Source organism: Nicotiana tabacum, chromosome 10 (genome assembly GCF_000715075.1).
Source record: "Nicotiana tabacum cultivar K326 chromosome 10, ASM71507v2, whole genome shotgun sequence".
Lineage (NCBI taxonomy): Eukaryota > Viridiplantae > Streptophyta > Magnoliopsida > Solanales > Solanaceae > Nicotiana > Nicotiana tabacum.
In genome coordinates, this window is record NC_134089.1 from 146,109,157 (window position 1) to 146,118,521 (window position 9,365).

A 9,365-nucleotide genomic window follows, 5' to 3' on the forward strand; every position below is an offset into this window, starting at 1 on the left:
AGTTTTAATATTTTTCGAAATTTTTCTCTCTCTTAAATATTCAGCTTTTTTTTTCTCTCTCTTATTCTCTCTATTCTTCTCTGTTCGTTCTAAAATCTGATCAAGTTCTTTTATTTATATCCCATCCCAAACCCTTTAATCAATTAATAAAACCACACTTTCTCCTACCAAACCCATTATCTTCTCACTCATCCCCCATTACATTAAACAAATATATCAACCCCACCCCATTACATCTTGTCCCCCATGCTTAACATAAAAAATTACATTATTCCCCCACTAATTTATGTCTTGTCCCCCATTATATTAAACAATTGTTCAAATGTTTAATTCCAAAAATACCCCTCCGACCTTACTGAAATTACCAATTTACCCCTGAACGTACTGCAAATTACCAAACTACCCCCATCAGCTATAACCAATTCACCTAATCAATCTCAACCAAAATATAGCCAATATGACCAATTTCTAAACAAATTCAACAACAATTCAAACTAAATGATGAACAACAAAGAACAACTAAAATTATTTTGATTGAACAATATTTTTAACAACAAACAAACCTACTTTCAGATTCAACAACAACAACAACAACAAACAAGTATATTCAGATTTCTAAATTCAATAATCATTTGAACTTAAAATTAAATCTAACAACATTACAACCAACAATTTATATATTAAACTTAAACAAGATCATGAGACAAACTCAAGAAATAATCACAAATGATAAACAATAAACAAGAAAATCAAACTTATACTAATTTCGGATTCAAGAACAATCAAACAAAGTATGGACATAAATGAAAAGATTCAACAACAATAACAAGCAAGTTTTATTCAAATTCGAATTAAACTCGAATTAAGCTTAAACAAAACAAATAAACATATTCAAATCACTAAACTTCAAATAATCAATTGATCTTTTTTAAATTAAATCCAAAAAAATTATAACAAAGATACATTGAATCAAAAAAAATTAAAAACCAAAACATAATTTCACATTAAATCACTGAATTAAAAACGAACTTCAAACAAAATGAACACAAATTAAATCTACAACAAACAACGGATTCAAGCGATTTAAACTAACACCTTTCTATATTAAAACTAAATCCTCTTAAAATTAATAAAACAAACTGAAAAATAATTAAATTGAATCTTCAACTTAAATCTAACAACTAACAATTTTTATCTAAAAATAAATAAGAAAAATAAAGCAAACTTATACTAATTCCAAATTTGAAAATATCAAACAAATTACGGACGAAAATAAACTTAGAACAACTAACCGTAAATGACCAACGACGAACTCGAACGAACTTTAAACGAAACCAACGAAACTTTGACATAAATGAACTTGAAGACGACGAAGCGACAAGCTGCGATGGCAGCCATGGCGAAAGAAACGAAGATGAAGGAGCAGCAACACAAAACAGTAGCAGCAACATGGAGATGAAGACGGAGCAGAAGCAGCCACGCAGCAGCCATGGCGGAGTAGCAGCGACGGAGGAGAAGAAACAGCAGTAGCACGAGCTGAAGAAAGCAGACGACGCAGCAGCAGCATGGCGGAGAAGCGGGCAGCAGCAGCATGGCGGAGCAGCGGGCAGCAGCAGCAGTGGTGGAGCAACGGGCAGCAGCAGCAGTAGGCAGCAGCAAACGCAGCAGAAGCAGCAGCAAACGTAGCCATGGCGGACAACAACATCTCCAAGACTGTTGCTTCTTCTTCTTCACCTCATGCTGCTCGTTGGTTTTCTGTCCAGCGGCGACGAGGTGGTTTGGCTGGAGGTGAGCGATGAAGATGAAATAAGAACGCAGCAAGGGCAGCCATGGGGGGAAGGTTTAGAAGTTTGGAGAAGATGGAGAGAATGAGAGGGGGGCGGATCTCTTTAGTTTTTTTAGGGTTTCTTTTTTTTTGTTTTGTTTAGTTTTGTGAAATGCAAGATAGGGAGGTGTTGTATCTTTGGGTTATGGACCGGGTCGACCCAGTTTGAAATGGACCGGGTCGTGGGGAAGGTTGGACAATTTTTTGGGCTTGTGGCTTGAAATTGAAGAAAAGACCCAACTTTAAAAATAAATGTCATTCCTCTCTTCAGGCGGGCTCCTGACTTTAACAACAACTTTAAAAATAAAACGTCTTTCCTCTCTTCAGGCGGGCTCCTGACTTCAACAACAACTTTAAAATAAATGCCATTCCTTTCTTCAGGCGGGCTCCTGACTTCAACAACAACTTTAAAATAAACGCCTTTGCTCTCTTCAGGCGGGCTCCTGACTTCACCAACAACTTTAAAATAAACGTCATTCCTCTCTTCAGGCAGGCTCCTGACTTCAACAACAACTTTAAAATAAACGTCATTCCTCTCTTCAGGCGGGCTCCTGACCTCAACAACAACTTTAAAATAAACGCCATTCCTCTCTTCAGGCGGGCTCCTGACTTCAACAACAACTTTAAAATAAACGCCATTCCTCTCTTTAGGTTGGCGAGATTTCAACAACTTTTAAAAATAAAACGTCTTTCCTCTATTCAGGCGGGCTCCTGATTTCAACAACTTTTAAAAATAAAACGCCATTCCTCTCTTCAGGCGGGCTCCTGATTTCAACAACTTTGAAAATAATCGTCATCCATCTCTTCAGGCGGGCTTCTAACTTCAACAACAACTTTAAAAATAAAATGCCATTCCTTTATTTAGGTTGGCGAGATTTCAACAACTTTTAAAAATAAAACGCCTTTCCTCTCTTCAGGCGGGCTCCTGACTTCAAACAAACAACTTTTAAAATAAACGTCATTCCTCTCTTCAGGCGGGCTCCTGACTTCAAACAAACAACTTTTAAAATAAACGTCATTCCTCTCTTCAGGCGGGCTCCTGACTTCGAACAAACAACTTAGGAGGAAATGCCTCTCCTATGGGTAAAACTAAACTTAGGAGGAAATGCCTCTCCTATAGGTAAAACTAAACTTAGGAGGAAATGCCTCTCCTATGGGTAAAACTAAACTTAGGAGGAAATGCCTCTCCTATGGGTAAAACAAACTTAGAAGGAAATGTCTCTCCTATGGGTAAAACTAAACTTAGGAGGAAATGCTTCTCCTATGGGTAAAACTAAACTTAGGAGGAAATGCCTCTCCTATGGGTAAAAACAAACTTAGGAGGAAATGCATCTCCTATGGGTAGAAAAAAAACTTAGGAGGAAATGCCTCTCCTATGGGTAAAACTAAACTTATGAGGAAATGCCTCTCCTATGGGTAAAACTAATTTAGGAGGAAATACATCTCCTATGGGTGAAACTTTAAACTTAGGAAGTGCGTCTCCTATGCGTGAACCATTTCCTTCTTCCTGAATTATTTACTTACCAATGTTGTCTCCCCTCGAAACTGTTGGGGATTATTTTGCTGGGGATGAATTTTCCTTTTCTTCCTTACCCACTCTGGGTTATCCGACCCTCTTGAAACTTGGTCGAAACTTCGTCGAGGATGCTTTTACATCTCGATGGTCCGCTGGTGATAACACTGCGAACTGCTGAGTAACCCTGCTGGGGATAACACTACTGAGGATAACTCTGCTGAGTAAATATGTTATCTTACTCCTTCCAAAATTACTTCCTTTTAAGTAGGATGTTTCATTCCTTTGCAAACTACTTCCCCCTTTTTTCCTTTTTTCTTTTTCTCTTTTTTTCTTTTTTTTTTCTTTTTTTTTTTTTGCATAGCTTCTTCCTTCGAAGATTACCTCCCTTAAGACTCGTTTTGCCTTTCCCCGAAAGGAAGCGCTGAGGATACCGATTTTCACCAAACTTGTGTTGGACTCCTCGAAACTGCTGGGGATAACACTGTTGGGGAATTATTTACTTACCTGTTGGGGTTATAAAATGTTATCAGCTGGGGATAACGCTGTCGAGGATAACACTGCTGAGTAAATATGTTATCTTACTCCTTCCAAAACTACTTCCTTTTAAGTAGGATGTTTCATTCCTCTGCAAACTACTTCCCCCTTTTTTTTCTTTTTCTTTTTTTTTTCTTTTTTTTCATCTTTTTTTTTTTTGCATAGCTTCTTCCTTTGAAGACTACCTCCCTTAAGACTCGTTTTGCCTTTCCCCGAAAGGAACCGCTGAGGATACCGATTTTCACCAAACTTGTGTTGGACTCCTCGAAACTGCTGGGGATAACACTGTTGGGGAATTATTTACTTACCTGTTGGGGGATAGAATGTTATCAACTGGGGATAACGTTGTCGAGGATAACACTGCTAGGGGATTCTGACTCCTTCAGAACTAGTGCTTCACTCTTCGGAAGGCTGTTGGGAATGATACTGGCCTTTTGCTTTTCTGAGCACAAGTGTCATCCCTTTGTTCTGTCTGCTGGGGAAGAACTTCCTCCATTGAAACTTATTATGTTGGGGGCAACACTGGTTCAAAGACCACTTCCCTTGAGACTGGTGTTATCTTTATTCTTCCCCGAATGGGTAGCTGACTTTCAGAAAATTTTCTAAATGGAAGGAAAATTTTCTGCTCCAGTTTGATAATCTTTCTTGTGGCATGCATTTCTGTTATCAATGCCATTTTCTTTACCTGTTTCAAATCAAACAAAATTTGTTAGTTTAAAACGCGGTGGTTGGTTGTGATAATCCTACTGGGATGGTTTTCCCTTTTTTCTTCCCTGCTCTGCGTTCCACAACTTGTTGGGGATGATATTATTTGCTGGGGATAATCTCTTTCTGCTGGGGATATCCCTCTTCTTTTGTGGCATAGCTCGGAAACTGGCATTTCCCCGACCTTTTAGTCTAGTATGAATTCCCCACATCATGCTCACTGCTCTCCTTACTTTGTCCACGGGCCTCGGCCTTGAGGTTTCATAACCTTTGATTTCGGCTGGGATATCTCTCTTGACACTCGTCAATCCTTTTGTCAAATCCCTTTTACTAGGGATATCTTTCTTGACACTGGCCTCGCGCTTGTTCCTTGCTGATTACACCACTTGGATGTACTAGCCAGATCTCATCTTGCATAATTGTAAAGCTGATGGCATATTTTGAAGTCAATTCTCACTTGTTCTGACCAAACAGACTCTACTGGGGAATTTTTCTATGAAAAGAAAAGATAAAAGGGAATAGAATAAAAAAAAGACAAAGGAAAAAGATGACTCTTTGACAAAAGAAAAAACCTATCAAACGCAGATACCGACTCTAATGGTCATGATATGCACATGTGGCCTATCCTCCGCCGTCAATCGTCTTTCAAGACCTTCAATTGGCAATTCCCCATCTGATTCTCAATCTTATTCGACTTGTAGTGCCCGAAGGGTTTTCACTATCAAGCCTCTCTCATTTTGGTTTTCTCTCAGCTTTCATCGCCTTACGGTGTCCGTAAAGATTTTCACCGATAAGACTCTCTCATTTATATCACTTTCCAGCTGGGGATTTGGAGTGTTTCCGGTATTGACTCTCTCTGCTGGAGTATAGAGTCCTTTCTGCTGTGGAACAGAATGTTATATTCACCGGTAAGACTCTCATTTGTCTGACTTGGCATCCTTTGAAGACCGATCAGAAGGTCTTTCTTTGGACCGTAATGTGGGTTTTGGATAGGCTAGAAAGAAAGGGTATTAAAGGCTCAAAAACAAAATAAATTTGGGGTTTAAAATTACAACCTTCGGAATCATATTTGTTTACAACGAGCACAACTCTTGCCCCGGTTTCTTGCTTGGGGATTATTTATTTATTTTTTTATTATTTTTTTTTTTTGCTTTTTATTACACCATGCACACTATGCACCCTATGACCGAGTTATGAAGCGCCTACATATCCTCTTTGAGGAATCAGGTCAAACGTAGTTCCCAATTCCTCTGTTTTTTTCTGACTTTCTTTTGTTTTTTTTTTGTTTTTTTTTTTATCATTTTTCGTTTCTTCTTTTTTTTCATTTTTCTTTTGTCGTTTTGTTGATTTATTTTTTTCTTTTTTTTTTCTTTTTCTTTTTCTTTTCTTATCTTTTATGTTTGTGTTTCTACTCTTTGCTACTGATTCCGAAAGAGGGGTATGAAAGAAAAAAAATAAACAAGGCGCAAAAGGGGTAACGAAGGATAAAGTGTTCAGGTAGCAGAACGAAATGCCTTCGTCATTCCAGTCTTCAAAACACGCCAAGCACAAACAACACCATTAAATATTCGCCACATCTTCTGATTGTGCCGGACTTGATAACCATATGCATGCATTTGCCTTTTTCTTTTGTCCTTTTTAAAGCATCGTTGGGCAATACTCTCACTTGATTTTATGGTTTTTCTTTATGTTTTATTTGCCCCAGTTCCACATGACTCGAGCTCCGAATAATCTCAAACCATCTTTTTTCCTTTTAAATGTTCTGATCACCTCCCAATGGTTTTATGATTATCTTTTAAGATCAAGCCCAAACTGTGTGCGCATGTCATGTCACAAGAATCGGCGCTGAACAAAAATGATAAAAGGACCAAACAAAAGATGACGGGAAATAATAAAAGACCGGATTTTGCATTAGATTACCGGTGAAATGGTTTGAATAACAAAACAAACGAAACAAACCAGAATAAAAACCTAAAATAGCCTGGACAAAACTTAAACAGACAATATCCGGATTACAACCCTAAGAATAATCCGGACAACAGAAATGACAACAAAATAAGCCACCAAAAGCTTCTCTCTTGCTAACCAAGGAACGAAACGCCCTCCCAATTATCAAACCTGGCATCTTAGCCACTGAGCTTTGCGTCAATACTGCCAAGACCATTACCAGCTTCAACATTATCAACCTTGGTCAGCGAGCTCTCAAGAGGATTCGCGTGCTCCCTGTCACTGTCATTGATCACAATTGCCCCTTCCTGAATCATTCTTTCTATTTCCTTTTTCAAGGAACGACAGTCTTCAATGCTATGTCCTCTGACATTGGAGTGGTATGCGCATCGTGTTGCCGGATCAAAGTTTCTTGCATGTGGATCTGGAGTATATGCGGGGAGTGGCTCAATCAAGCCAGCATGCCTTAGCCTTTCAAACAGACTTGCATAAGATACTCCGATAGGGGTGAGAGCCTTTCCTCGTTTCAGCAACCTCTCGTTCCTAAATGCTTGATTGGGCCGGAAACCTGATCTAGGGGGCTTCTGGTAGGCTTGTGAGGGTGGATAGGCCTTCTGTGGAGCTGGGTATTTGGAAAGTGAAGCCCGTCTTTGGGAATCTCGCGGAGAGAAGTAGCGTTGGGGAGGGGAGTAGCGTGGACGAGTGATGGAGCTACTCGGGTAGCTGGGAAAGCTGTCATAAGTGGGTTGGGATGGAGAGTATGGGGAATGGGTAATGACAGAGTTCGAAAAGCTTGGCGGTGGTGGGGGTGGTGCTTTCCCAGTTATCCATGCCTGATACATGTCTGCCACATGCTGTCTCAGCATTTTCACTTCTTCTACCAACCTGTTGTTCCGTTCGACCAATTGTTGTCGGTCATCAGTACTGACCCACTTTGTTCTGAGGTTCTGTGTCATTTGCTTTGCAGGGAGGAGTTACCACAACCAACCACTTTTCTATATATGAACACAGTAAAGGGAAGCCGTCACGTCAGTGTTAGGGCATTTGACAGATAATCATATATCAGAGATGCAATGCACCTAAGCAGTTAAACTGTTCTATCAGAGATGCGATGCACTCGCGCTTTCCTTTATTTTTCTCTCTTTTTTTTCTTTTTCAGTGGTGGTCGAATCTTATGGAGATTGCCTACGTATCATGACCCCGCATGAATCAGACCTCGCGTAGTTCGGACCAATGAAAGGTAACAACAATGAAACAATTTTTTTTTTGGAATTATCAATTTTCATAATAAAACAAACTGGGTTTCAAAAGGTTGAAAGATGACCAACAAACTCAAAAATCAAACAACCCATATATTCTAGTGGACAAGATTTATAACCTCAAAACAAAAGGCCAGCTTCCTTTCCCCGCTTGACAAATGCAACCAAACGGCTATTTTCGCAAATGTGGCTCCTTCCAAATCTCACATGAATTTTGAGGCCGAGGAGGATTATTTTATGACACTTTACAAGCTTGTCCGTTCTTTTACGAAAATAGCCTTTCGACAACTGAAAGATATTCTAAGGCTATTTCGGCAAGAACGGTTTAAGACGCGGCCGAAGCTGGCTCGGCTTATTTTTGACTAAAAAATCGAAACGGTATTCACCTGACCGCTGACTCTTTGTTTTTTTTTTCCAAATTATAATAAAAACTTGGTGTTGCAAACACGGCCCTTTAGCGCCTCGGGGGCGAAGATTTTTAAGGCTGTGTGGGTCAACTGGACCAAAATCCTAAAAAATGACCCAAAGTGGTTGTTTATACAAAATTAGCCTTCCGGCGTCCCTTTCGGGAACATTTGGCTATTTTTGACAAAAACAGCATCACCCGACTTATTTATGACTCTTTTTATCGTATTTCAAAATAGAAAACTCAATATTGCAAACACGGCCTTTCAACGCCTCGGGAACAAAAAATTTTAAGGCTGTGGGGGTCAATTGGACCAAATCTTAAACATGACCCAAAAGGTGGTTGTTTATGCAAAGTCAGCCTTCCGGCGTCCCTTTCGGGAACATTCGGCTATATTTTGACAAAACAGCGTCACCTGACTTCTTTTTGACAAAATTAAAATTTTGACATGTTTTTATTTATTTGTTTTTGGTTATTTTTTAGCAAAATGGGAGGTTGGACCCGATGAGGGTTGCCTATGTATCTCACATCCGGTGAGAATCAAACCCGCGTAGTTCGGGACATCATAAATAAATAAACTGACCCTTTTTTTAAAAAAAAAAATTTTTTTATTTTTATTTATTTTTGAAGGAAAGACTTATAAAGAAGTTTTATTTTCTTTTTTTATTTTTGAATTTTGAAAGAGAAACTTTTAAAGAAGAAAGAAAATATTTTTGGAATTTTATTTTCAATGAAAGAAATGCTTCTAATTTTTTTTTTGAATTTTGACTTTTCTTTTCAATTTTGAAAGAAGAATGAAAATATTTTCGGATTTTTTGGAAGAAATTAAAAGAAAATATATATATTTTTTTAAAAACAATTAAAAAGACTTTCTAAAGACATCAATAATAGATAATATTTTTGGATTTTTCTCAAAATTGGGGGTCTAAAAAAACTTTTCTAGAAAGGAAATAAAGAAAAATACTTTTTGGATATATATATATTGCAAAAAATAATAAAACCACGTTCAACGCAAGACTCTTTTTATTTTCATTTTTGGCATTTTCATAAACAAATAAACAAATAAAAAAATTATTTTAAAAACAAGACTTTTTTTTTATTTTCATTTTTCATGGCGAGACAAACTATTTTTTTTTCTATTTTTTTTCTTTTTTGAAAAACAAGACAGAACAA